Source organism: Tympanuchus pallidicinctus, unplaced genomic scaffold, assembly GCF_026119805.1.
Source record: "Tympanuchus pallidicinctus isolate F22 unplaced genomic scaffold, pur_lepc_1.0 scaffold3, whole genome shotgun sequence".
NCBI classification, from domain to species: Eukaryota; Metazoa; Chordata; class Aves; order Galliformes; family Phasianidae; genus Tympanuchus; species Tympanuchus pallidicinctus.
In genome coordinates, this window is record NW_026294747.1 from 71,769,039 (window position 1) to 71,796,102 (window position 27,064).

Sequence of the window (27,064 nt, forward strand, 5' to 3'; positions counted from 1 at the left end):
CATCCCAGAGCTCCTGCAGAGTCTAATATAAGGCTGCAGGAGGTTATTAAAAGCAAGAATCTTTGAGCTTGTCTATTCTGCTCACAATAGCAGCACTGTATGCTACTATACCAAATTTTGGTAAGGAAAAACAAAAAAGTATCTCAAGTAGCAAGAAAAATAAAAAACAACACAGCAAAAAAACAACCAACTTAGCACTGCGTATGAGCCTCCCATTTTTTATCCTTTTTTCAGCTGTGTAATCTCCATGTAGCAGCACTTAACTGTACAATAAATTCTACCTAATCAGAAGGGCAGCTAAAAATAAAACCTCCCTCCAGAACTGGGCAGAAATAACACTAAAACTCCAAACTTCCCTGTGGAGCAGTTTGCCAGAAAGCAGTCCCCAGGGCCTGGCTTTCTTTCCATCCTTGTGAGCGCACGACAGAAGAGGAAGATCCCCAGCACTGTAGAGCTCTGGTATACACATACCAGCAGCATCCTCCCATGTCTGAACACCCAACTGCTGCTAAGAATGGAGTGGCAGGAAGCACTACGGATGGTGTTTTGCACTCTTGAGAGGTACAGCTGACCCTGTTTTATCTCTGGCAGCGTGCCTTACCAGGCCATTAGAAATGCTGCTGTTTACTGCCCAAACGGAGCCAACAATTTCCACTGGCACAGAGGCACGGCTCTCTGTTCACAGCTGCACCCCCAGACACCACTGGCAGGATCTGCTTCCCAGCACTGCGCTGTGAGGGCTAAGACAGGGCATGAGACGAGGGATTCCTGGCAAGAGAGCGTTCCTCACCCTACAAACAATGCAGGGCCAAAGGGCCAAGCTGTCGCCTAGCCAGCCCTGCCAGCCCACAGTCAGCAGTGCCTTCATCATCCTCACAACCATTTAGAAGCACTCTAGAAAACAATCTTCGGTCCCTTTGCTTTCAGAGACAGTAATAAATGTGACCGGTTTCTTACTTCCAAGGCTCTCAATGCTTTATGACATACCTGCTAGACATAATCCATCAATATGAAGTGCAGGCTGTCACAAGCCATAGCACAGACAAGCCTCATTATGACTAAATTAGCCATCAGTGCTATGTGACAACCTCCCTGCTATTACCTTCAGAGCAGCACATGGTCAGAGGAGAAAAAATGCAATGCAGGCAGCTCCTTCTGCACAAATGGAGAAAGCAGCACTTCAGTGCATGGGCTGGATAGGGAAGATTAATGATTGCATTTGAAACTGATAAATTACTTAAAGAATAAAAGGTTAGGAAATAAAAATATAATTCACCACTCTGGCAATGGTTATATTGTCAGAGCAGGAAAGCAAGAAAGCACAGTGCCCAAGAACCACTGACGGTATTATTTTGATGAGCACTGAGTTCTTAAGAAAAAGAAAATGATGTGGAAATTGCCAGGGCATCTGTATACACAGCATGTAATATAATGCATTTTAAAGCCACAATAAAATCTACATAGTAGCTGAAAGTGGTGATAAGTACATTTAGATAAAACTTACATTCAGCTCTGAGAATAATCAAACTTTAAAGGCAATATATCTACTGATGCACATTGAGGTTGAACGTCTCAGTGAGTTCTAAGGGTAAACTCCTCAATTCAGTTTTATTTTGCTACAACAGAGAACAAAAGGGAACACACAAGCATACATGCTGGGATGTGGCTAGTACCAAATTAAAATATTTTATATGGGCAAGATGCTTGCCTGTACTCATTTGAAGATGGTGTTTGCCCAAAATCATTCTCTATCAAATAAATTGAACTTACATGTAATCTTCTATATTATAAATGTAACTGTATGCTGGAAAAGTACACAGGGGAAAAGCAGAGGTATTTTCAGTCTCAGATGATAGAGGGACTTCCTTCACTGAAAACATCAGAACTTGCTATGTCACATGGGAGGGCTTAAGAAAGAACGCATCCAAATGTCTGAGCCACATACATAGCTGTGGTGAACTGTGAAACGGTTTGCAGCAAGTCATCTCTATGCTAAATCCTGGACGGGAAGAACTAGGCTGGGGTGAGTACTTCAGCCAGGCTTCAAGATGTTAAAAATAAAACAGCAAGACAGACAGTAGATGCTTCCAGTCAGTTCATTCCCCTGCTTTTGCTACTGATCTATTTTACTCTGCCACACAGGTTCACAAACCTATTCTTAAGGCAGAAATGTAGTAATTTTTAAAACATAAATCAAAATTTCAAGTAATTGATGGAAACAACAAACTAATGATTTGGTTTATTTGGAGAAACAGCACATCCCATAACGTCAGTACAAGACAAGAGCCTCTGACTCCTGTGACATGTAACAACGTGTTTAATAATGCACCGTCTGTCTGCAGGCTCGCTCAAAATCGTTGCAAACCAATTAGTGGCACAGTTCTGTTTCAGGAACGGAGTTAGCATGGCTTGTAAACCCTGTAGCTTTTTTTTTTTCCCCAGTGGTAACTTAACATCATACTCATCTCCAAACCTAACGCTACTTCAAAGCCAGTGCCTGCTCAGACCTATGGAAATGGCAAAAGCTCTGCTCAGCAACTGTATGGTTCATGAAATCCTACATCTTAATTAAAGTGAGAAAAAAACTGGAAGTGGGTATGGAGTCACGGTGAAAAATGAAGTTACAGCACATCTGTTATTATCTGGAACTTAATAGTTACAAAGCAAGTGAGCAACTGGAAGCATCCTGTTTTAGATGTATTCCAACATAACAACTCACCCATTCTAATGCACATTAAGAGAAATAAGACACTAAATAGGGGCTCTAAGAATAAAAGTGTCTTTAGATTGCCTAGCTCATAAGTGTAACTTACATGCAGATGTTTCACAAATCAAGAAACTACACAAATTCCGTGTTATTCACAACAGAACACGTTCTGAATTCTTTTAAAGGATGTTTTTCTTTATGATTTTTTAAGGCGATATTTATTTTCCTGAGCCCTGACAATATTTGCCTAAGGACAGCACGTAAAGAACAGACAACATTGGAGAAGAAATGAAGAAAAATAACCAACAGTAACAAAAAGGTGCTGTAGTTAAAGAAAAAAATACGTTTTCTTTCCAAATGTTTTCCAAGATTGCAACCTCTCAAACTACCAAACACCTTCAGATGTGAGCTCTCTCTTCAGTTTTCCATACATGACAGTTTTTCATAAACACTGAACATACAAGTCCATTTAGAACTCATTTCTTCAGTAAAGTTTGTCATTTGTTTTTTCACTTCAGCAGAGAAGGAGAAGGGAAGCTGGGGAAGCACGGGTGACATTTGATCTCTAATACACTATCATGGACTTTAATGACTGTGAGGCACAAGACTCCCAGTGCTCTGCAGCCACACATCCGTAACAGCTTCATGCTGTTGCTCTTGCAGACTTCTCTGAAAATACCAAAAACATTACGAAGCCAACATTCATGCTAAGTACCCACCACAAGCAGGAAGAATTGCTGTATTGACATAGTTTCTTTCATCCTGGTTTGAAACCATGTGAGATCCAACGATAACAAGAACACAGAAAGCAGCGTTTGTCACTGCTCTTAGCTGCGTCTTGACATCTGTTTCACAGCTCTTGGAAAGCCCACTGCCATTAATCTGTCATGAGAAAGGACAGGAGGAAAAATTCCCAGGCTGCAGAGGGCATCACGGAAATTTTCTGGCTGACTGTTCATTGAGAGTGAACTGTAACAGCCAAATTATGTCACCATGAATGGACGGAAGATGCTGTAATTCTATTCTTCCTTTTGTCTTAATGGAGTTATTTATGTTGCAATTCTAGAGGCAGACCACTTACCGAATCCTTTAGCAGCCACCTGGCATAAAGAAACAGCACACTGAGAAGAGAAGGTGACGTCCTGGTCCTGCTCAGCAGAAGCAGCTCTGTGCTTCCCTGACTTCACCTTCCAATCTCTATACAAAGGAAGTTTGCACTCCTGGCTCCAGCTGCACATTCGTATTTAAATAGATCCTACCAACCAACCAAAAAGTTCATTATCAAATCTAGCTACAAGTAAGGCAAATCAAAACCTCATATGAGATAGAGCTTTCGATGATGTAAAAGCACAGCCTTCATAGTATTCGTACATTTAAAAAAATGAGAACAAAAAATATTTGCCTTTCATTATCATTAAAGCATGAAGAGCTGTTTCAAAGCCAAATACTTTCCTATGACTGGCATCCTACATCAAAGCATGCTGCTCATACACAACAGTATAATAATATATTTAATATAGTTAAACCTTTAATAACTGGCCTTTTACTTAAAAGATTAGCTTCAAGCACTCACTCTTAAAAGCATGGATCTCAATTTATATGTCAAGTTTCCAAAGAATCTCCTCTCACACACAAGCAAAAGTGACACTGCAAACAGATACAGCATCTGACAACAGAAATTTGTGGAAAAAGAAGGAATGAAAACAGGAAGAGAATGAAAACTTAAAAACAAACAAAAAAACAACAACAAAGGAAAAAAACCACAAACCAACCCAAAAACTTGAATTAATCCATGGTAATTTATGGGAGATTTTAAAACCTAAGTGGGTTTTCTGTTTTTTTTCTGTGTGTGTGTGTTTGTTTGTTTTTTTTTTTTGTGGTAGGATATTAACATTGCATACAGGTTGTATTTGCTACTTTGAGGAGTAAAAAGAAAGACCTCACCAAACTGCAGCTTTGCAACCCACCTTATGAGCTACTAGCCTCAAATTTTATGGATACAAAAGTAGATGTTAGGAACACAACTTGTAGAGAGAAGAACTATCTGTGATCAGTAAGGATGCTGATGCTTACTTTGCAACAATGAGCACAGGAACACAGCGGTCAGCCACTGGAATGTAAGGAACATTGGACCTACCTGCTCTGGATTAAGTCAGTAATCAAAAAGCCCAATATCACTAAATATCATTGATTCATATGGTATGAGCTGTGTGGGTTGAACGCTATTTCACTTCTGAGATTCAGCTGTGAAGCCTGAATGAGAGTAAGCACAGTGTTTTTTTTTCAGCACACCACTAAAAGCCGTTTAATTTTACGTGAGGCAGCCGACCTCCTGGTGGGCCACAGGAGAAGAACACTGCATCTCTCTGAACAAGATGTGAGAAAAACAACAGCAACAAAGCTCTGACAATGTTACAGCACAACTGAGACTTGTAGAGAATGTACATCGCCTTAGGGACTACAGAAAAATAATTTCATTGACTTGATAATATTTATTATCTAGTTTCATAACGAATGCTGTTTCAGAAACTGCATATGATAAAGCAGTAGGCATTAAAAGTAAACACCAAAGCCTCTGTTAAAAGGAAAACGATTGTAATGACTATGACTACTTGCAATTATCTCTGTGACTGTACTTAATAGAATTTTTTTCTCAACTGTTCTCATTCAAACTCAGATAACACAACAAAAGCCAGACTTTTGCCTGGTTGCAGCCAAGTTTGTTCAGATTTCCCACTCAAGATGGGGCAGGGATGCTCTCACGTATAGGGATTTACAGGAAACATCTTTTTCCACACAAGAATTAGACATAAGCCAAGGAGATAATTGCTGTGTGAAAAGAAAAAGATGTTACAGAGACCTGAACTCATTATTCTCATGCTTTGTTTTTGAAAAATATCCATCATAGGAAAGCAAGTTTTCCTGCTTTTTAATTATCCATTTACAATTTGAGTTTAATCGGTTTTGATGAAGACTGATTAAAAAAAGAATGAACAGAGCCAACACTACAAAAGGCTCTACCTGTAAGAAGTTATGATTCTAATTGCTACTGAAAGGCCACAACATTATTGAGCAGCACTCTTTCCACATCATCTTGTAAATGTAAGCTGGAAACAGGAGAAATGCATTTTCTGAAGAAACTGACTTCATACTTTCCAGCAAAGTTTAGTAAAAACACTGTAGGAGTCTAAATCGAATTGTAGGCCTGCTTGAGAAATGCCTGTAAATATAATCAAGTTATACAAAGGCAAAGAAGTGGCCCAAAATCTGGTTGTGTTTAAGTGTTTGTAGAAAGTCAGTTCAGAACTAAGCTGTTAATCCTGCAATAGGCATTAGTAAACTGTCAAACTCCAGCCCACTAAACCTTTCTTTATATCTCTTGTTCAGAACTGTCAAAATCACAGCATAAAAAGTGCAAACAGGTTTGAGAAGCCCTAACTACTCACTGGGAACCAACAGGTGCTCCAAGTACAGGGCTCTTTCAGAAACTTCAGTTTTACACAGGAAATGAAGCAGACTGAAAGCGAGGTACACCATAACAGTAATCTGAAAATCATCAAGGAACTGTAACAGAAACTCTGATACATGTGCTGCTTACAGACTCACCCTGAAATTGTTCTGCAGGCGCACCAGTGCAGTGTGAGTGCCTGACTGATCTTTTCCTTCATCACAGCCACACTCAAATACGCACTGTGGTGTAAAATACTATGAGATTTTCTCCTCTACTTTCGCTACAGAATAACAACAGCAGCAAAAACTGTAATCCAAAGGGTGACAAGCTACCTTGGTTTACTTTTCTGCCTTCCTATTTTTGCACAGAAGAACGTGCCCAAACACATCCACTGGTGCTGTGGTAGGTTGGGCCAGGATGGTCCTCGCTGGGACAGCCAACCCTCTGGGAGATGCAAATTTAAAGCAAAAGCTCTCCTGACTATTAAAAGTCTGTGGCAGCCTGGTGATAAGATCAGCTAGGAGATCCAGAGGTCCTTATCCTCCCTCCTATCTCCTTTATTTCATACTAAAATCTATCACCATAAAAATTCCAGGTTCAGGAGTCTCCATGGACACAACAAAAACTTGAGATCAGGAAAGCCAGTCGCCCATTAAGGTCCTCCTGCTACTCACAGCTATAGCTGGCTATTTTACTTCTGCTCAGCGTCTCGAAAAACCCCTGCTACACATTTAGAGGACAAGATGGAAAAAAAAAAAATCAAAAAAAATCACATAACAGGCACTGCTTCCTACTGTGTGTACTGCAAGGATACAGACAAAAGAAGCCAACCAGATAATGAAGTGTTAATGACCACCGTGCTTTCCTCCTCTTTTCAACCCAGGTCTCTTTCCCAGCACAGCCCCTGATTAGTGATCATTCATTTCACCAAAAGCCACGTGCTGGGAATTCTGGCCCTCCTCCAGTAACCTCTGGCATGGACGTAACAGCTGCATAGCAGCATCCTCCCTACATTTATTTTCTTCCCGCAGGACCAGTCCTCCTCATCTCTCCCCATCCACAGTCCTCCACTCACGTCCTGCATCTCTACTGCTACAGTGCTGCTTTCACCACAAGAATTACCCCATTAGCACATGGCTCTGGCTGTAGGATTGTAATCTGATCTACTAATTTCTGTCAACTCAAGCTGAAAGAGCAATAGTCATTAAAGAACAAAATAAAATCAGTGCATGGAAAGTTTTGGCTTCCACCTGTATGCCTTGTCAGGTCATCAGCTGTTTGCTGCCTTATCCTGATAAGAGGAAAAAGCTGTTAATTCATTGCTAGCAATGAGTGTAACCACAGACCCAAAGGACAGAAGAGAAAGGCAAGGAGGGATGGGCACTTCAGACACAGAAATCCAAGCTGCAGTCTTACAAATAAACACACACAAAAAGTTTTATTTTTATTTCCTTCAACATGATCTAGTGCTGAAATGGTATACAAAAAACAGAGGAAGGACAAACTGAAATACTGTAAATATATGACAAACTGAAACTTGTAAATGTAAGATAGCCAGAGTCTGATCAATACTTGGCTTCATTTCACTTGAAAAGACAAACTTCAGCACAGGGAAGAGCAAACACACGGACGGGTGCATGCAAAATGGTTGCACGCTTGAACACACTACAGCAGGAAAACTGCAAACACCTCCTTTTGGCAAATGCCTTCCCACCTACTTTCCACTATAACGAGGCAATATATCCCAAGTGTATGGCCCTGGGCACCTGTTACCAAAAGTTCGCCTCTAACAAGTCTCCAAGGTTTGCATTAGTATTCAGTACATACCTAAATAAGAAGATTAGAAGAGGGCTTGCTCAAGCTATAAGCCCGCTTTGGTTAGGCATGCTTGATCAGCCAGGTACAAACATGAAGTTCTTCTCTCTTGTCACAACGATTCAGCCAAGGGAAGCATGACCAGGAAGTTAAAATTTAATGGCACTGTCCCTGCAGCATTGTAATGAACACTTTTTTTTACAAAATATGATATTGAAAATAAAGCTAAAATGCACAAAATTTGGGAGAGGGGCTTTCTGGGGATCAGCAGACAGAAGAGAGATACTTATCAAAAGCCTTTTTGTATTAAACTTCTTACAGAAAGAAGCATTTACACAACCAGAAAATATTTTTTATCTAGATCTTCCCCACTTGTATAAACTGGTAGAAATTCAACACCTATAAAGAGGCTTGAATTGGGTCACTTTCCTCCCAACTTTACTAGACATGGGAAATGGATCCTAGCTTCAAATTGCTCATTCTTATAAATCAAAATATTCATGGTAACATTAGACAATAAACTTCTGCAGAGATCTCCAGTGGTAACTCCTGCCCTCCAATTATGCAGCACTCCTGTCTTCAGAACACAGAGTGACTTGGTAACAGAAACTTCAGCTGAAAGATGGCAATGTAAATGTGATTCAAAATCACAATTCAAAGGTACTCCTAGGGCATCAGTTACATTTCAGTGCAATGGCAACAGAATAGGGGCAGGCTTTTTACTGATTTTTTTTTTTTTTTTTTTACTTCAACTTTACTTTTCGAACAGGAAAAAAGAGAACATTCCCATGAACCCAATCAGTTCAGAGAATATTAAGTGTGTTTTATTCTGAGCACAACTAAATGAGTAAATATGTATATCAGAGCAATGTAATTTGACTACAGGCATCAGGCATGGAACCACATCTCAATTCCAAATCGCTGTGTACACAAACTACAACCAGTATTTCTCCACACAGGTGCAGCACAACATTCCTGTGTGCAGAAACACCACATCTGAGGAACTCGGGGCACACAATTCCTGCATATCATGTGGCCTTTACTGCTACATATTCAAACAGGCTGAAAACCTGCAGGGACTTTGCCAGGTACTTAGATAAGGGGAGCCAGAGGTAAACCACAGGCAGACATGCAGTGTCCCATCAGGCCTGACAGAACCTGGCAGAGGTGAGTTATGCAGTCCTGATCTATAGAAACCAATGACCAAATAAATAAAAAGAAAAAAAAAACAAATCAAAACAGCCCACAACAACAAAATAAAGTCCTCTAACCTGAAGAACAAAAGTTTTAGGAAGATTTTAAAAAGCACTATTAAATTCATTACTGTCAGGGAAGACAAAACGCTACACTTGTCTTGTGCAAGACATTCAATTCCTCTTTATCTGAGAGCTAAATGCATGCCAGAAATTGTTTATTCACACTGTTAGGCAAGAGTCTTGCTTTACAACACAGAGCTCACCCTTTACTAATTATCCAGTCACCTCCCCAAAAAGATAACAACAGGTATATGGTTTATTTCTGTTTTATGTGAACTTTAGAACCCATATAGATTCCTTCTGATAAAGACTCAGTCAGATACAGTGAACTCTAAAGGCAAACCCATTTCAAGTCTACTCCCAACTGATTTCCAAAAGTGAAGAAGCAATAGCTCAATATTCATAGTGGTAAAGAGGGAGTCAAATAATCTGTTTTTTAACCTGTCGCAACACTGTGACTTCACAGATATACATAAGGGAGTCCTGCTGCCAAGTAACAAAAGCTTACCCAATTCCTCTGAGTCCATGCCAAAGTTCCATTTCTACAGTGCCAAGATCTAAAGGCCCACTTTGATCACTGATATTTCTAGGGGCTGAAAAACTTTTATAACTCCAAGAAACAAGACCAACATACACATGGAGGCTGGAAAATTGCCTTACTTCTACAAACTTCAGTGCTGGGAACTCTCCATGGAGTGGCAGATTCTGTGTCCACAGTGTCACTGGCCTCTTATTATACAGCATAGAAATTTCACATATTTCTAAAGTCTAGCCTCATATCAACTGCACAAGAAACATTAGAGTTTTGTATTGGTTACAGGTTTTTTGTGTTGGTTCCATAGAAAACCACTGGCTGGCACAATACTTTTAGAATACAAAAATAAAAGGATTATACCCAAAATTTTGCCTACCATCAGCCCATTAACAGCAGACAGAGATAAAACTCAATCAGCCTCCAGACTGCTACAGCCTCAAATGATATCAGCGACTAACTTTAGTACACACATAAGTAGCTTTGAAAGGAGACAATGTGATGTGAGCATGCAGATTAAACAGGAAAACCCAAGCCCTTAAAAGGGATTGCATTGTTGAGATAAAAGTGAGGACAAGGTGTCACCAGTTTATCTGGAAATAGCATGAGAATTCGGGACTTTTGGTAATCAGAAAATCTTCAAAATTCTGTAAATAAATTACCTTTCTAAAAAAAATAATGTGTTAAATAATTTCATTACTCAAAGGTTAAGTTCCTCCAGAACAGTAGCAAAGATCAGAGCTAGCTAAAACACCCAACGCTTCTCCAAAGGGATTGATGTACAACAGTGACCAGGGTTAACCCTGAAACTTCTCTGTTCTCAGCACTCTGGCACCTTCGTTCTGACTGCAGTTCTGCTAGGAAAGGACAATCTCTGCATTACAGCAACAAGCAAAGGGCTGAGGCCAGCTTAAAGAAATAATGCAGGCTTGTGTTGCTCTCACCAATATATTGCACTGTATTCCTTAAAGGGAAATTTTGACTCCTCTCTTTGTGGATGCCTACTTTGTCAAGCGCAAAGCACAACAGAAAAAAAAAAATATTAAAACACCGTTTGAAAAAAGGTGGCTCCCTTTATTCTGATTTAAGACCAGCTATAAATGGCAAAAGCACCCGGCCTCTCCTAACTGCGCAGGGACAATTCCCCATTCAAAATTGGTGATATAATGGAACTGCTGCAAATAATTTTTATCTCTGATTACTCATCTTATAAAAACTGAGATTCCCTATTGTAAAACAGTTAATTTACATCATTAGTCAAACGTAGTGACAAACTTTAATAAACAATTATAATTTTAAAAACATACGTATTTGTTAGCTCGGATCAGTTTCTCAATATAACACAAACACTGTTCATCTCATTTTCTAGCACACTTGCACTTCAAGGTAATGGGTTCGCTTTGTAAACATTAACCTACCTTAACTAAAACATCTAACAAGCTACCTGAAACACTGCAAGGGAGAGAAAGAAAGAGAAAAGAAGCTACACTCAATTTGTTCATAATCTCCATGAGTTTTGGGTTTTTTTTGGCCTTTGTACCACTTTGCTCTGCTTTTCTTGGAACCTACAGCTCTCAATATAACATTCTGCTGTGTATAAACAACCAGAAGCCTCAAGCCATGTTTATTAAAGCCATGCAGAGAAAGATCTTAATCAGATAATACGATTGTAACATTAGCATAAAACCCTAAATTAGCAACACATATACGCAAATAGGCATAGGAAAGGACTGGCAATGTTACTGGGATTACTCAGATTAACAAAATATAAGAAAGAGCATGTTATAGAGCATCTTGATGTTATCAGCAAACAGTGAATTTACTCTGGACAGAAAGAAATTTTTCACATAGCAACAGAGGAAAGAAGAGCAGAAAATAGCCAAGAGGGCTCTAAAGAAACACTTGAAATGGAAAATGTTGGAAGTATATTAGCAGGGTATCCATTTTAATAAGAAGCTTCTGAAAATTTATTCATTTCAAAATGAGAATATTTAACTACTCAGAGGAAGGAGAAAACACAGACAATCATACAGAAAGCAGACAATTTTTCAACAGCCTACAGGGATTTCTGTGCAGCAATCAGTAAGAGGTAAGGAAGCTCAACCAAAACAGAAAATAAGCAGAGCTTATGAAAAATAGAAAATCTCCTTCTAAGCATAAAAACTAGTAATGAATGTATGAAGAGTATCCTAGTGGCAACACAAATACAACTGGAGTTGCAACTGAAATAGGCTGAAGTCTAATTTAATTCTACTAAATGACAGAAGAGCAGCTTCATAGAGAAAACGGCTACATATCTTGGTTAGCAGATAGTTTTAAAAGAATAAACACAAATTAGAATTAACAAAATTAACATTTGTTTGCAGTTCTTTTTCTTTCATTAGAGCAACATTCTTCCATTCCTTAATAACAAAGTTCAAACAGAAGAAAGAACAGAGATGGTAAACACCAAAAGAAGGACTCGCTCCATCTGCCTGGATAAAGTCTCAGTGCCGGTCACTGAGCAATGCCAGTTAAAAAAACAGCAAGATTAAAGCTGTTAGTGGACTCTGACTGTTCACCAGTAATTAAGTACAGTCACCTCTGAGCAGATACACACCATGTGTTATACGCTGCCCAACAGAGCCGCTGCTGTTGAGCACACCAGAGAGAACAGCAGGCATTCCATGTGCCGCACCATACACTCACACTGGAGGTACTGTTACTTATTGGCTGTTTTCCACCAACTGCAGACGTAAGAATCTGCATAGAATTGTTTATCATGTGCGTATAAAACTTTTACTACCAGGAAATGAGGAGAAAGGAACATTCAAGATCTCACAGAGGTCACAGGAAGCGGCCAGAAGTAAGCAGTGGCCATTGTATGGGAGAGATGAGAGAATAACAATTATAACACTTAGTATCTATTGAATTTCATATCCAGACTTTGTCAAGAAGCATTAAGCAACACAGAGCTCTTGCTGCAGTTTCAGGAATGACAAGGGAAGTCTTTAAAACTATGTTATAAGTTTTACTAAAAATAGAGAATATTACAAATCTCAGAATTTAATCTGGATAAGAGGTAGCTTCAAAAATAATGCTAAGGCAACATTTTGTAAGTGTTATGCTCCTACACACACTCCTCATTAGACTTCTAATCAAGGTATGCAAACAGACATTAACAGAAATTACATCTTTTCTTAAACTAACTCAATATTATTGGCATAAGAGGAGAGAGTAAAAGCATTTCCTTGACCAGCACTACAGTCTTTAGCTAAAATATGCAAAAACTATGCTTTAAGAATGTCACCTGTTGACTATGCTGGACCAAATATTTTAAATGCTAATCTTCCTTGAAACACTCTCTTTGAAAAAGCTTCTTCTGTTCATTTGAAATGAAATGGAACTGAAACATTAATGCCACCCATGTACAAACACTTGGCTGTGGTCTCAGACTGCCATACTTTTTACTCACTGAATATCCACCATGTAAGTAATCACGGTGGGGAGATGTGAAGGGGAGAGTTCCACCTTCCCCCAACATACTACTTTAAGGCACCATCACATTTGATATGCACATCTACTTTAATCTCATGCCTAATCCTCACCTCAACTTCAATTTCTACTCTAAATTTCCATTACTTCTGAGCACATAATTTTGGTAATTACTAAAGCTGTCCAAATAATTAAATGCAAAATACGTTTTCTAGAAGAAAATACTTCTTTTTGTCATGCAGCAGGCATTCCCCCATAGAAAACCACTGTTCTTTTCAGTGTGCAAGCAATGCTCTCCAATACATGCAGCAACTGAACTGTATCTGTTAACAGAAATTCACATTTCCATTTTCTTTTCTGTTTTGCACACTCCTGTAGCTGAGGAATCCCACTTCACTAAGGTAGGACTTAAAGCACTTACTGCATTCCTGCACTCCCATCAAACAGCATTTATGTGCCATGTAAAACTTAATTCATCCTCCAGCACTCTATGCAAAAAAAAAAACACAAAAAAACACACACAAAAACACCAATCTACAGAGACCGTAAGCTTGAACCTGTATCTCCCTCCCAATTATGAGGCAAGGTTTGAAGGACTGAAGTTAACTAATGACATTTTTCAGAAAGCCTATGCCATTTCCATAGCTGGCTCTGGAAAAGTAGACCCCATGCTCTTTTCTTTAAGGCCAAAAGCAAATCCCTGTCTGTAAAGGCATGCAATTTGACTGTATAAGCATTAAAATCACATTTCACACAGAAACTGTAACTTGATTTGTGTGTCCCCCTGAAACTTCTTGGTGCATGAGGACTGTCTTTCAGAACTAGGATTTTTTTTTATTTAAAGAAAACATTGAGCAAACAATAAATAACATTCTACTTGACAAAAACTTCTCATGGTATCCTTTTAAGTCTTAAGCATAGCCTGTGCCCTACAACATTAAGGTATCAAATATCTAAGTATGCCTGCTGCTTCCAAAGCTGTATATTTCTGTAGGACTTCTGCCCTTCTGCCTGGGAAATATAGGAACATAGGAGCACACTCAAAAACAGTTCTATTGACGAACTTACTTCCTAGTATCAGAAGCAAGACAAGAAGACAAGTTTAACATAGAGGTTTATAAACAAGCTTTTTTTTTTTTTTTTTTTTTTTTTTTTAGGTTAATGCTATCTCTCCTTATAAACGATTTCACATCCAAACATAACTGTATTATGTCTCCATGTCTTTTACATGTTTTCAGGTAGCTTTCAGTTGTATAAGACTATTCATCCAATACAGCACAGACGAGATGTTCCTCTGCACATTCCTGGAGCATCCACTGCCATCAGCCATCTGGCTTGACCAAATATAGGATTCAGACTGTAGGAATTCTCTGCCACAGTCTGATACAGCACTTTCAAACAAGTATGTAATGCCCTTTCAGGAAGAAGGTACAATTCAGTAAAGGCTAATTTTGCACATTTTTTTAATCTTACAAGAATAATCAAATGGTTTGCCTTTCTGCAAGCCATTCTTACATAGGGAATATTTTTGCGTACTACAATGCAAGCAAGTGCAGCCAATGCTCCACAGAAAAGAATGTAGGCAGCCCCCTAGTCTGCAAGCAGAAAGGGAGAGAGAAGAGCAGCTGATAAGCTACCTTCTAAATATACGTTTACAGAGAAAATATTTGAGAATGAAAAACTCCACCCTTTGATAAAACACACAGAGGATTGAAAAGATGAGAAAGGATTTCCATAGCTCAAGGTCGTAACTACTTTCAAAGCAACTATAAAAGAAGATGGCTGAACATCCCCCCCCAAAAATAGAAGAAAGTCAAACAGATGGTTTAATGCTAAATTTGTGTTCAGCAGAACAGTAAAGTTGCTCATCTTGTCTTACTTTCATCCCCACCAGCCACTCAAACAAGGACACACCTTGCAAGGCTTATCAGGCATCCCTCAGCATGTGTCCTTCACACCTTACATACAAGAACAGAAGAAAAGAACAGCTGAAAACAGCTGAAAACGCCAGGAGTGGTGAAAGTGAAAAAATGGAGTAAGGATCAGAAACCAGAAAGATGCCTAGTTACTGACTGCTACCATTATATACACACATCCACACAGAGGTACGAAGAAATTAGCAAAATAAGACTTATGTAGATAACAGCTGTGTTTGTTACACATTCCAGGCAGGAGCCTCTATGCCCTAATGGTTCTTACATTCATATAGAATCTCTGATTTCCTTTACAGAGAGGATTTTGTTGTGGGATTTTTATATACAACACAAATTTTACACAAAAATCTATTCCATAAATCTTACAGCAGTTATTTTACTACAAGAACTAAATTATCTCCTTACCAGGTGTAAATTGGCCAAAAATCTCCATATCTCTTCTTACAGTTCTGAAGACTGAGGCAGCACAGATTTGACATCAAGAGATTCTTCCATCCATCACTTTGGAAAACAGACAGATTTTCTTAAATGTAGTTCCACTGAGTTCATTTACACTCACTTGCAACAGGTGAGCGTTGGACTCTGAGTTTTAGAGCTGAAAGAAAGGTATTTGAGCAAAAAAAAACAACTTAAGGGACGCTGAAATTTCTCCTACAGTCTGTAGGACCAACAAATAAAGCAGTATTTCCCTACCCACTCACCATACATCTTCAAATGTGTTTCAAGGGCTTTTAATCCTCTTACAAATATTACTTGTTGACATGGAGATTGCTTTGCTTCACAGATTTACTTGTAATGCTAGCTTGCAGCATCAAGAAACTGCCTCTAAAAAAAAAAAGTCTTTTATCACTGGGAAAGAAAAGAATTTCCATTAAGGGAAAAAGGACATATATTAGCTTAAAAATAAATCCTGCTCCCTAGATTCAGATACAGTATTTGCCAGTTTATTTAACATCCAAATCTCCTTCAGCTTTCTTTCTAAATCTCATCAATCCTTTTTGTTTAATTCCATCTTTCTGTAAACAGAGAGCTGAAGACATCTCTTTACTGATGCCTGAGCTTGAAAACAGAAGAAGTTACCCACTATTAACATATTAATAATCAAAAGCATGAATACATAGAGAATGCTGTTCATCACAACAATCTTCATTCCTGATTCTCCATTGCTCACTAGGTCAATACACCACATATACCACAGCAGAGATGATAATGATTTCTTTTAATCCAAGGAATGAAGCTGATTTAAATAATTAAGCAACTACAATGTGTTAGATACGTAAGATACATAGGTATGTGTCTGATGCTAAGGTCTGCGTATTACCATAAAGAAAAGGTGACTTATCCCTCCCATCTGTTTTCAGATCTATTAATAAAATACACTTAAACACAAGGTTTTTTTAATGTTGTGAGAAAAAAGAGTTATCGTGACCCAGACTTGAATAACAACTTCACCTGCTGGGATAAGAAAGCTTACTTCTTGCAAAACAATAATCCCTGCCGGGAAGGGTAAACAAAGACAAAAGAAAAGGAGCCAATGAAAATATAGTAGGTGAACAAAGAAGGCAGATCCAGACAGTAAGATAAGCAGAGGTTACGCTATTTAGCCATGACACAAAACTGCTTTCCTGAACCAAGTCTGACGTTCCTCTCAAGCTGTAAGCAAATACTGTCAGACTCTTACTTGAAGAATGCTGTAGAGATCTCTCCAGAGACCAAACAGGCTCCTGGGTCAAAGAATTCGTCAGATGACAGCTAGATGTTACCAGCTCTCTAGAAGACGTCAGCATACGTACACATCTCCTATCATTTTCCACCAGATATCATAAAAAAGTACCTGAGTTACTTGAGGCAAGAAAACTGCAGCAAGCGGGAGGAAGTTAATAAGGCTATTTATAAATCAGATGCAATATCCTCTCTCTCTCAGCAAGTGCTTTGTGAACAGACAACTGAAATGCTAAGCATCTTGCAGGAACAAGCTCTATGTTCTCAATTATTGTAACAAGCATTGTTCTCACAATTCCCTGGTTAGCAAAGAACTTATCAAAGAGCTTAACTGAATGATAAGAACAAGCTCAGGTGTTCTAATATCATTAAGGATCTAAGGACATAAGGAATACTCTTCCAGTAAACAGTTTACATGCCCTGCTGAAGCTTCACAGTATTGGTGACACATAGCTTCACCCCTGCCAAGGAGTTTATATAGGAAAACACACACACACACATATACATGTTCTTATTTGATAAGTTATCTCTAGCAACTTATGTCTGATTTACATGCATCAAAACTGTTTTGCCTAAAAAAGCCCCAGAATTTAAGTCCCCATGTAATAACTGGCAGTGGAGGTAATCAAGGAGGTCAGCAGCGTCTCTCACGATCTATGTGCTTCCATTCATTTTTGTTGCATGAATAAGACATGTCAGTTTATACAGCTACAGCAGCATTCAGCAATGTGCTGACTTCACACATCACATCTCCTGTACCTCTACAGGTTTGAGTAGCACAGCATGGTTAGGCTGCAGGAGCCGCTTGTTGGAGATGATGGCATGGCTTACAAGTAGAACACAAGAAACATTCGTGATCGTTTCAGAAAATTTCTATAAATAGCAAAGTATTAAAAAAACCAGAGAGAATGTAGGTAACACAGCTGGAAAGCCTTTCTGACCCAGGGAAACTGTTTTAGCGGGGGGCTGGACTAGATGATCTCCACAGTTCCTTCCCTTTCTTTCACGTGTAGAGCCATGGGCCAAGGAAGCTCACAGGGAAGAAGAGTACCAGACAAGGGCCACAAGCAGGAGAAAACTTTGCTAATCGTTCCTTTGCAGGACAGTGCTGGGCTGAGCCCAGAGCTGGGCACACAGCCACTCAGCACTGCAGCTCTTCCTGTCTCACTACCCTGCTTGCCATGCGATCCAGTCAGAAGTAGCCACTCGCCATCTCCACGCATGGGAAGCACACCAAATCGACTTCAAGCTCAGAATTCACATATTCCCACTCCCTGAATAGAAGGAAAAGCCTTTTGCAGCAACACATCCTGCTTTTCAATTAGGCAATACCAAATCAATCAAATCTGAGTCCCCAAATAGAAACCAAGGAGATTTCTCATTTACATGAGGAAAGAAATGCAAAAATATGTAGTTAGAGAAGATTTACATACAGCTGGACAGAACGAAGCATGGGCAGAGTATCAATCACAGACATAGTAATTATCAAGTTTTTTCTTCCGTGAATTGCAAATCTTAATACTACTAAGTCGGTTTTCAGCTTCTTATTTAGAAAAAAAAGAGAAAAGAAAAAAGCAGTATATATGGATTCCACTACTATTTGGGAAAAAAAAAAAACAACACATACACAGCTTCATAGCGTATTTTAAGAATTACAACTCATGCACTGCAGTGTATTTGTAATCCCAAATTGCAGAACCAGAACACGATTAATCACAATGGGCACATTTCCAAAAGTAATGATGAAAACATTTTATATACAACGTATATATTATGATGAGATCACGCTCAATGCTGCTTTAAAGACAAAGACACAGGGAAGAAATGCAGGCACCTTACTTACATGTGGATAACTTGTGTTGAGCTGAAAAAATGATTATCTTATCTGCCTGGCTATAAAACATGCAGGAATTAGGAATGCTCAGCAAATGTTAAAAAGGCAATTTAAAAACTGGGGTCTGAAATCAACACTGAAAGTCATATTGCCGTCATAGAATCATCACACAAGCCCAACTCTAGAACACACTGTGCTCACTTCTCACAGCTTGAAAAGCACAGCAAAACAGGAATCAAATAAAAGGTAATGAGAGTAGAGGCAGGAACTTGTGTGTGTTTTGGCTAAAAAAGGCCACAAAGCACTGGCAGGAGGCAAGCAGTGCAGACTGTCGGAGATGTACAAAGATGGGACGGGAAGAGGACAGAAAAAATCAGACAACCCCACTGAAGCTACAGGGATGGAGAAGAGTAGTGATTGAATCCAAGTATTTGCACCTACTCTCCTCCCTTTACTGCCCACATCACTGCTATAGAACTGCAGATTTGCATTCAAAACTCAAAGCACACAGTAAAGGGGGAAAAAAAGATAAAGAAACAGCCCACACAGTCAGATATGCAAAAATGTAGAACAGTTGTTCAATTTAAGCTCAGGTTCTCATGTTGTAAGATAATGCTCCACTGTTTGGATTACATAAACTGTGATTCAACTACTTGTTATAAAAATAACTGTTTACTATAACTTTTTTTTATTTAAGAAATGTGACTTGAGGTAGTGAGCTTACTTTTCACAAAGCATTCATTTCCAGTTAAATGTAACTTGGCAACGTCCCTTTCACTTAAATATACATTTTGCCAAGGGGAAACAAGTTCCTAGACGTAGAATTTACATCACTGCTAATATATGGAATTTTATATGACTTTTTGTTTGTTTTGTCTTTCAAGGTCTGTTTTCCTCCACAACACAACCAGTCAGATCTCACTGCGCACTGCTTTTATCACAGGTTGGATCTGCAGAACCTCTGCAGTTACAGGAATCCTGCTCTTACTTAAACGCTGGAAAAAAAAAGCACACAGCCCAGTAAAATTAGTTTCCTTCTATGTCTGACACAGAGAGGATAACTGAATATTGTCAGTGCAGAACACCAGACACCAACACAAAGGAATTATTCTAAAAGGAAAGAAGTCATTTAGCCACAGGCAGTGTGATTTGAAAGCTTAAAATACAATTGCATATCCAAACCATTCATCCTCTTTCCACATTCACTGATCGAATAAAACGCAAGTGGATTTCTGTCAGGTATCAACAGTCACAAAGAAAACTGTGGAGAATGAAGTGCTGCTGAGAGCCACAGGGACAGGGAGAAGTCAGGTAGGGTGGGCACCGAGCTGACGGCAGAGACGTGCAAAACATCTCAATCCTTAAGCTGGATATTTATCTCGATGGTTATTTTAATATCTGACTGACTACTACTTACCTCTAACACCTACTACATAGAATGACATAGGAAGAAATATCAAAACACTAATCAGAGGAAAGCTCTGTTACCTTCGTTCCAGAATCCCTCAGGAAATATCCATTTCAAATGCAAATAAATCTATGATTGATTATTACTTAATAATCAGTAACATTAGAATTTCTAACCACGTATCTGGACAATTATGTCAAAAGGTTAACTGCATTACCTATTTGAATGGCATTAACAGCAAAGGATTTCAAATTAAATGAAGATAAGCCTCAAGAAAATTTATGAGCTCAGGGGTCTGGGAAGTTTAAGGTTCTGTCTATAGCTGTAGTTGAAACTGATAGAATCTAGAAATAAATTCCTTCCTGATAGGATCTGAAACTGTTTTGTGCTTTTTTTTTTCCTTCCTGAGTACACAGCAAATATTGTATTGAATGGTCAGATAAAATGTTCTGCAATAGCTGATTTACCCTTCTGAATTTTACTGCTTTTGGTTTCAGTTACATAGGTTCATACATTTAATCAATAAAATGAAAATCAGTCTGCTCCTAAGTCCTCAAAAATAAAAAGAAAACAGAACAGCTATTGAGATAGACTACAAACATCCTGATTCTTAACAGGTGTAGGACACGCAGGAGGCTGTGCTTCTGCAGCAAGTAAAACGACCAGCTAATCAGAAATTAAAAACTTCCATTAGAATTATCTGTATGTTCTTGATCATAACACCTCTTTTTTTCAGATCTATATGTCACATGTGCTACTTTGACAGGATTCTTTGAGGAGGAGGGAGTGCGGCTGTCCAACTGGCAGAGACCACAGCTCACTGAACATAAACGGAAGATGATGGTGTAACATACAGGCAGCTTTGCTCAAACTAGAAAAACAGATGAGATCTAAAACTCTGAACATCAGCCCAATAGGCAACGACTGTAATTAATTTCAGATGCTGGAAGACCTACTTCAAGGTCTTTGCAATAACTTGCACCATTTTATATAGTATCACAGCTCAAAAAAAAACCAGTTCAGATATGTCTTAAGTGCTTGTAGAGCTTCCTGACCACGTCCAAAGCAGGGAAGCATGTCCCATTCATTATGTTTAGTACCAGTTACAACCCCCCGACGTTGGATCTTCAAGTAACGCAACCTCCTTTATTGAGAAGAGCAGAAAAGAAGACAGAGAAACTACAGTATAATTAAGTTTAAAGTTGAACTATTCATAAAATTATAAGCACAGATGCATAACAACCACCAGTCACATCACATGCACAGCCTCAGACTTGTAACTTCCAAATTATCCTTTCCCTAAGAAGTAGTCATACTGCACTTTCTTGCCTGTATTTCAACACGTTTGCTGATCCAGTATAATTCCTTTATCATGCAGTTATTTCTTTCAATATCTTATAACGCATTCTTTCCAGGAACAAAAGCCGTAATGAAGAAGAATTTGATAAGATGCCATAACACAAATAACAACATAGCAACAAACAGGTATCCCTTCTCTGAATACTAATCTGCAGGAATAAAATAAATCTCAGAAGCAGTCTTAAGCATGCCAATCATTTGCTAATTTTGGTCCAAAACTCCAAATTAGCATAGGATGCCTGTATCACCCTATTCATGCCATTTGGTGTACCATGGCTTTATCAGAAGTTTCTAGCCATTCAGGCTTATACTCAGGAACAACTTATTGCTCCCACATCTGATGAAATATCAGTGCAATAAAGAAAAGCAGCTATTAGAATATAAACATTAATTTCTGTACCGTTGAAAGTAAATGCTTTCACTTCCAATCCGACATCTCTGGGATCTCAGTCACAGGTAAGCAAGAATCATTTTTGCAGACTAAGAAACAAACAAGCAAACAGCCTGGAATGCAACTTTTCTTACCTAAAGCTGTGTGTGTGCGTTTTCGAAGAAAAATGTGAAGGTGCTGTTGAAGGCTGACTCTTGCATTAAGAATGACACTACAGAGAGCCAGGGCAGACGTTCTTCCCCTCCAAGATGCACAGCTGAGGAGACTTTCCCCAGCTCAAACTAAGAAGCACTCTGAGTTTCAGCTGTTTCTTCCAGATAAAGCCCAAGGGCTGCTGATGCTCAGATTCAACTGGCTGGGGGAGTTCAAATGACCTACAAAGTCTTCAAACTTGGCAACAAAAACCTGAGCTAAATAAAACCATTTCTGGATTTTGGTCAACTTCTGCAAAAGGTTTTTAGCTTGGGAAAATATGAAAATACCCCAACCATTCCTTTCAACTATTCTGGACCATTTGCTTTTAAATTTGGATTGTAATGAGGCAAAACTGCTACAGAAAATACACAGGATATGATAACTACTGCAGTGAATGCAATATCTAAGGATATTGGTAGACATATTCTACCTAAATAATAAATGGCTAAATTTTAAGCTAACTAACATCTACAATCTCTTCACATACATTTCAAAGATTTATGGCACGTTCATTAGATACTCTGCGTAATGAAGCAAAAAGAGCACCCCATATTCAGAATGCACATGGACAAGTATTTAAAAAACTCCAGTTATCCAAGTCCAAAGCAAAATTAAAGAAGCTGAAGTAATTCAATTCGGTTCTATGTAGCAAGTTCAGAGAAAGGCTATTTATTGCTTATACTTCCAGTCTGTAAAATGCACTTTGTTCTTGCAAAGCCATTACACAAGGAAGATATTTAGACTATGACTGATCTGTAGCTGACCAACAAGACATGAACAGCTACTACAGTGCCAGGTACCCCTTCACCTTCCAACCTCCCTCTATGCTGCAGGGAACAGACAGCAAGTAACATTCACACTATGTTGTTTAATGAGTTCAGCAAACAGCATCTTATAAGTTTCAGAAAGCAGTGACCCACCATACATGGGTGTCAGGCTGGCTCTTGAGCAAGGCCTGAAGTTGCAGTAAATATACCCTTCAATGCAAAAAAACCTTCACTAAGAACATAAAACTAGGTAAAACAGTTATAACTGTAGAGTGGAGAGGTTCTTTTCCATTTCTTTTTAGAAGATTTATTCTTAATGCATGCAAAATCTAAGGAGAAAAAAAATACCTCAAAATACAGCAGTCCTTACATTTTCAGAGACATATAAGTTTAAGCCACGCCATTCTACTTCAGGTATCAGTTTGCTCAACCAACACTGATAGACTTTTTTAACTCACTTTCAAAGTAAGCTTTCATCAGATGACAGTGCACTGATAACATTGATTTGGAGTAAGTTCAGATATTATGAGCCTTAGCACATGTGCATCCGAAACTTTCTACAGCTAATAGTAAAATACTCACTTCATAAAGGGTGTAAGTTAACTGATTCAAAATGTGGATGTGAGGTTTTATGAAGGCTTTGTACATGATGGGTTCCCTTTCTTGAGGAGCTGGGAACACCACGATAAACAAATGAAGATGAAAGTGGAAGTAAAAAAGCAAGCTATGAGATATGCATCACCACCAGCATGTGGTACAGGACTACATTTGATGATGTAGGCCACAGCAGGCTCTACTTCTAACCTTTTAATGCATTAGATTTTTAATGCACAGTATTATATTTGCATACATGCATATATAAGAATATATGACCTCTGGAGAGTGCAAGCCACCCTGCTGAAAAGCACACTGTCACTTCTGTGAAGGAATTCCCTTCCAGCAAACTTGAGGGACATTAAAACTCGCCTGTATTTTGCTAAAATCTCATTACTTTTAAAACTCAGCAAACAGAGATATGCAAATACTAACTAATCTAATTCCAGGGATTCCCATAAACCACTTTCAAAAAAGAAAAATACGCATATGAACAAATAAAGAGCTTTTAAAAAGCAGGCCAGTCCTTGGAGTCTGCAGTATGCAGGAAAAATTACCATGACTGGCACATGATGAGACGGGCTGAGCAGGGCTATCAGCAGTGCACAGTCACACAGGATGACACTATCTGAGCTAGGATGACAAATGACCTAGCAACATGAGCAGTTTACGAAGAGGAAAAAAATCATGTATTTTTTAGGGGGGAGAGGTAACAAAGAAACAGTGGAAGGGATTAACCATTAACAAACTTCTCTTCAAGAGGCCTAGGAGCTCTCTATCCAGTCTGTATGTCAAGAGCAGCCTTTTGGACACTTGAATTGTGAGGCAGCAGCTTCGCTTCACGTCATCCTACTTGTGATAAAACATCCCCTTTGTCCTTTCCCCACAGCTCCTTATGCCTTGTTGGCTAAAGAGCAGAGCTAGGAATGTTGAGTTTACTGCCAGAATCTTCTCGAAGCAACTTTTTAAATGTGAAGCACTGAAGAATAACACAGCCCCCCCTTAGCAATAAATCATCAAAAAGAGACAGTAATCAAGAGAGGGTAACCTCTGAACTGTGTTACAATTTTCCACCTGCACTGTCTACTAAAAGAAAGATCAAAGTCGGGTATTCTGTACAAAAAACCATCCCAGTGAGTACACAATATTGAGAGAGCCAGCTATGCATATGTGGAGTCTTAAGTCAGTTAATTAACTTTTTATACATTTATAGGACCAAAAAAAAATCAAACTACTCAAGCTCCAGTAGAGAGAAATCCACCATTATCATTCTCTGGAATAAGTCACTTGTTAAATTCAAACTCTTTCAGCATTCCCTTCTCCTTCAGATATCACCTCACCAACAGTTGTGAAGTATTATAGGATGGAGAACATCTGACGAGGCACTACTGGCACAGAGATCAGACCTTGCTAAAACCCACTGCTAAGGACGTGGCATTTCTCCCAGCATTCTTCAAAAAACTGCTACTGAATTGGGAATGTAGTTGAACCATATGAGGAGCAATCTAAAGGCACGATCTTCAAAGCAAATTTGACAAATATTTCTTTATAGAGTAACATTGGCAAACCCCAAACAGTCCCACTTCCACCAGTACCAACATTTCCAGTGTTCACTCTGAGCTGTCACCCTCCCTCTTTTCCTCTCTCTCTCTCTCTCACTCTCTCTCTCTCTCACAATGCGTGAAGCAAGACTTTCAACAATGAAAAACACCCATCTCTTAACAACTTGGAAACAGCTCACAGGTGACTTAAAGGATTTACAAGTTGCTGTCCTACTCTAGCAGCTTGCACCCACCCAAAACAAAACAAAAGTTTCTAACTAATTTTCCTCAACATGAGCCACGTTACCTCAGACATTGCACGCATCACCCCTTGGCTCCCAAAAGCCCCCTCCCAAAGCCATGGCTTGCTGGAGAAAATCTCCACGCTTCCAGAGGAAGGGCAGCAGATCCACAACAAAAGAACCATTCTAAGCACAGCATCTCTACGTGGCCTGTGTGTACTGACAGCTGGCGGCCAGCAGGCTCCTCAGCGACTGTTCATGTTGTGCCTCTATCCATACTAAGATAAGAGCAAAGTACAAAAATGAATCCAAAATTGTGTACTCCTGTCAATAGTTAAGGATGGCTTGTCCACTAAAAACATGGCATTTCACAAGCAACAGTCCTAGACACAACAATGAAACAAAACACATAAATACTACAAGAGGCAGCTTGTTAGACCAGGATACAACTCAAGGATTGAAATGCAGAATCACACAATGGTTTGGGATAGATAGCTTTAAGGGACCTTAAAGCTCACCCCATTCCAACCCACTGTCATGGGCAGGGTTTCCACTCAGCATCTCAGGCTGCCCAGAGCCCCATCCAACCTGGCCTTGTGATGGGGCACCCACAGCCCCCGTGGGCAGCAGTGCCAGGGCCTCACCACTCCGTCAGTAAAAAATTTCATACCACAGTTTAAAGAGGAGAGATGGCAGACATGGTCCCTGATCCAACAAGTGAAACAACCCATAAAGATTGTTATTTTGCCATAATTACTAAGATACAAAAAGTTACCATCTTGAAAGCACACTGCAGCAGGCACACACGCACTTACTATTTTCCCCTCTGCCCTTTTTCCCACCAAGACAAAACCACATGAAGAACACAGCACAAACCCACACTGATCTGACTACAGGAGCCAGTGGTACCAAAGCAGAACCCCACGCCACCAGGCAGAGACACACACTGCTGTGCTGGACAGCCCCATGCTGGAAGAATTCATCATTCATGGATCAACAATTGGTTCTTTCATCTCTCTGGCTTCCTCAGACTATTATGTACTCTTTCCATCTCCGATCTCCATTACACTCCCAGTTTTCAGCTGCATGTAGCAAATACATCTGAAAAATGCACAGAAATTAAAAGAAATAATCTCAACCAGAAAGGGAATCCATCATCACTTGGCCGGTGCCAAGAACTGACTTAACACAAAACTGTGATAAAATCACAGCCACATAAGCTATGAGAAAAATGTGAAGGCAAAGTGAGGCACAGCAGGAGCTCCTTCTGGCTGAAGACCAAGGCAGTCCATGGAAACGAACCCCTGACATCAATGACCTCTCACGAAGCAAAGTTTAAGGGCTACATACTTCAGCTAATCAAAAACTAAATCGAAGTATACATTAAGCTGCATCTTTAATATCAAGCTGAGTTCCGATAAGCCAAAAGAACAGCACGTTCCGTCATCCTTGAACCAATGGGAACGCGGTGCTTCTGAGCATCACCGCAGAGGAAAAGGGGGAGAAAGAAAGTCCCGCGGCTCCTCGCAGCGGTGCCCCACGGCGGCAGCACGGGCAGCGGGCAGGAGGCCGCGGGAGCAGCGCTCCGAGCAGGATCGTCCCTCCAGCCCCTACCCTGCGGCGCTCAGGCAGGTGACCGCCCGGCAGGTGACGTGAGCTGCCTGCCAGGAGCGCTGCTCTGGGCCCCGAGCCGGCTGCGAGACGTTGGAGTCAGCCGGGCCTCTACGGCGTGTAAAGATAACGAGCATAAGGAATAAGGAGCATGAATAACGAGCACAAATACTGCCGTCTCACGGCACCGGGGCAGGCAGGTAGAGCTGCGCCCCGCGGTGATGCGGAGGA

The 27,064-nt window shown here is 39.6% G+C and overlaps 1 protein-coding gene across 1 annotated transcript in view; it reads right to left on the minus strand.

Moving 5' to 3' along the window:
* Positions 1 to 27,064, minus strand: part of CCNY (cyclin Y) — a 112,407-nt gene that overhangs the window by 84,914 nt on the left and 429 nt on the right. The window lies entirely within an intron of this gene.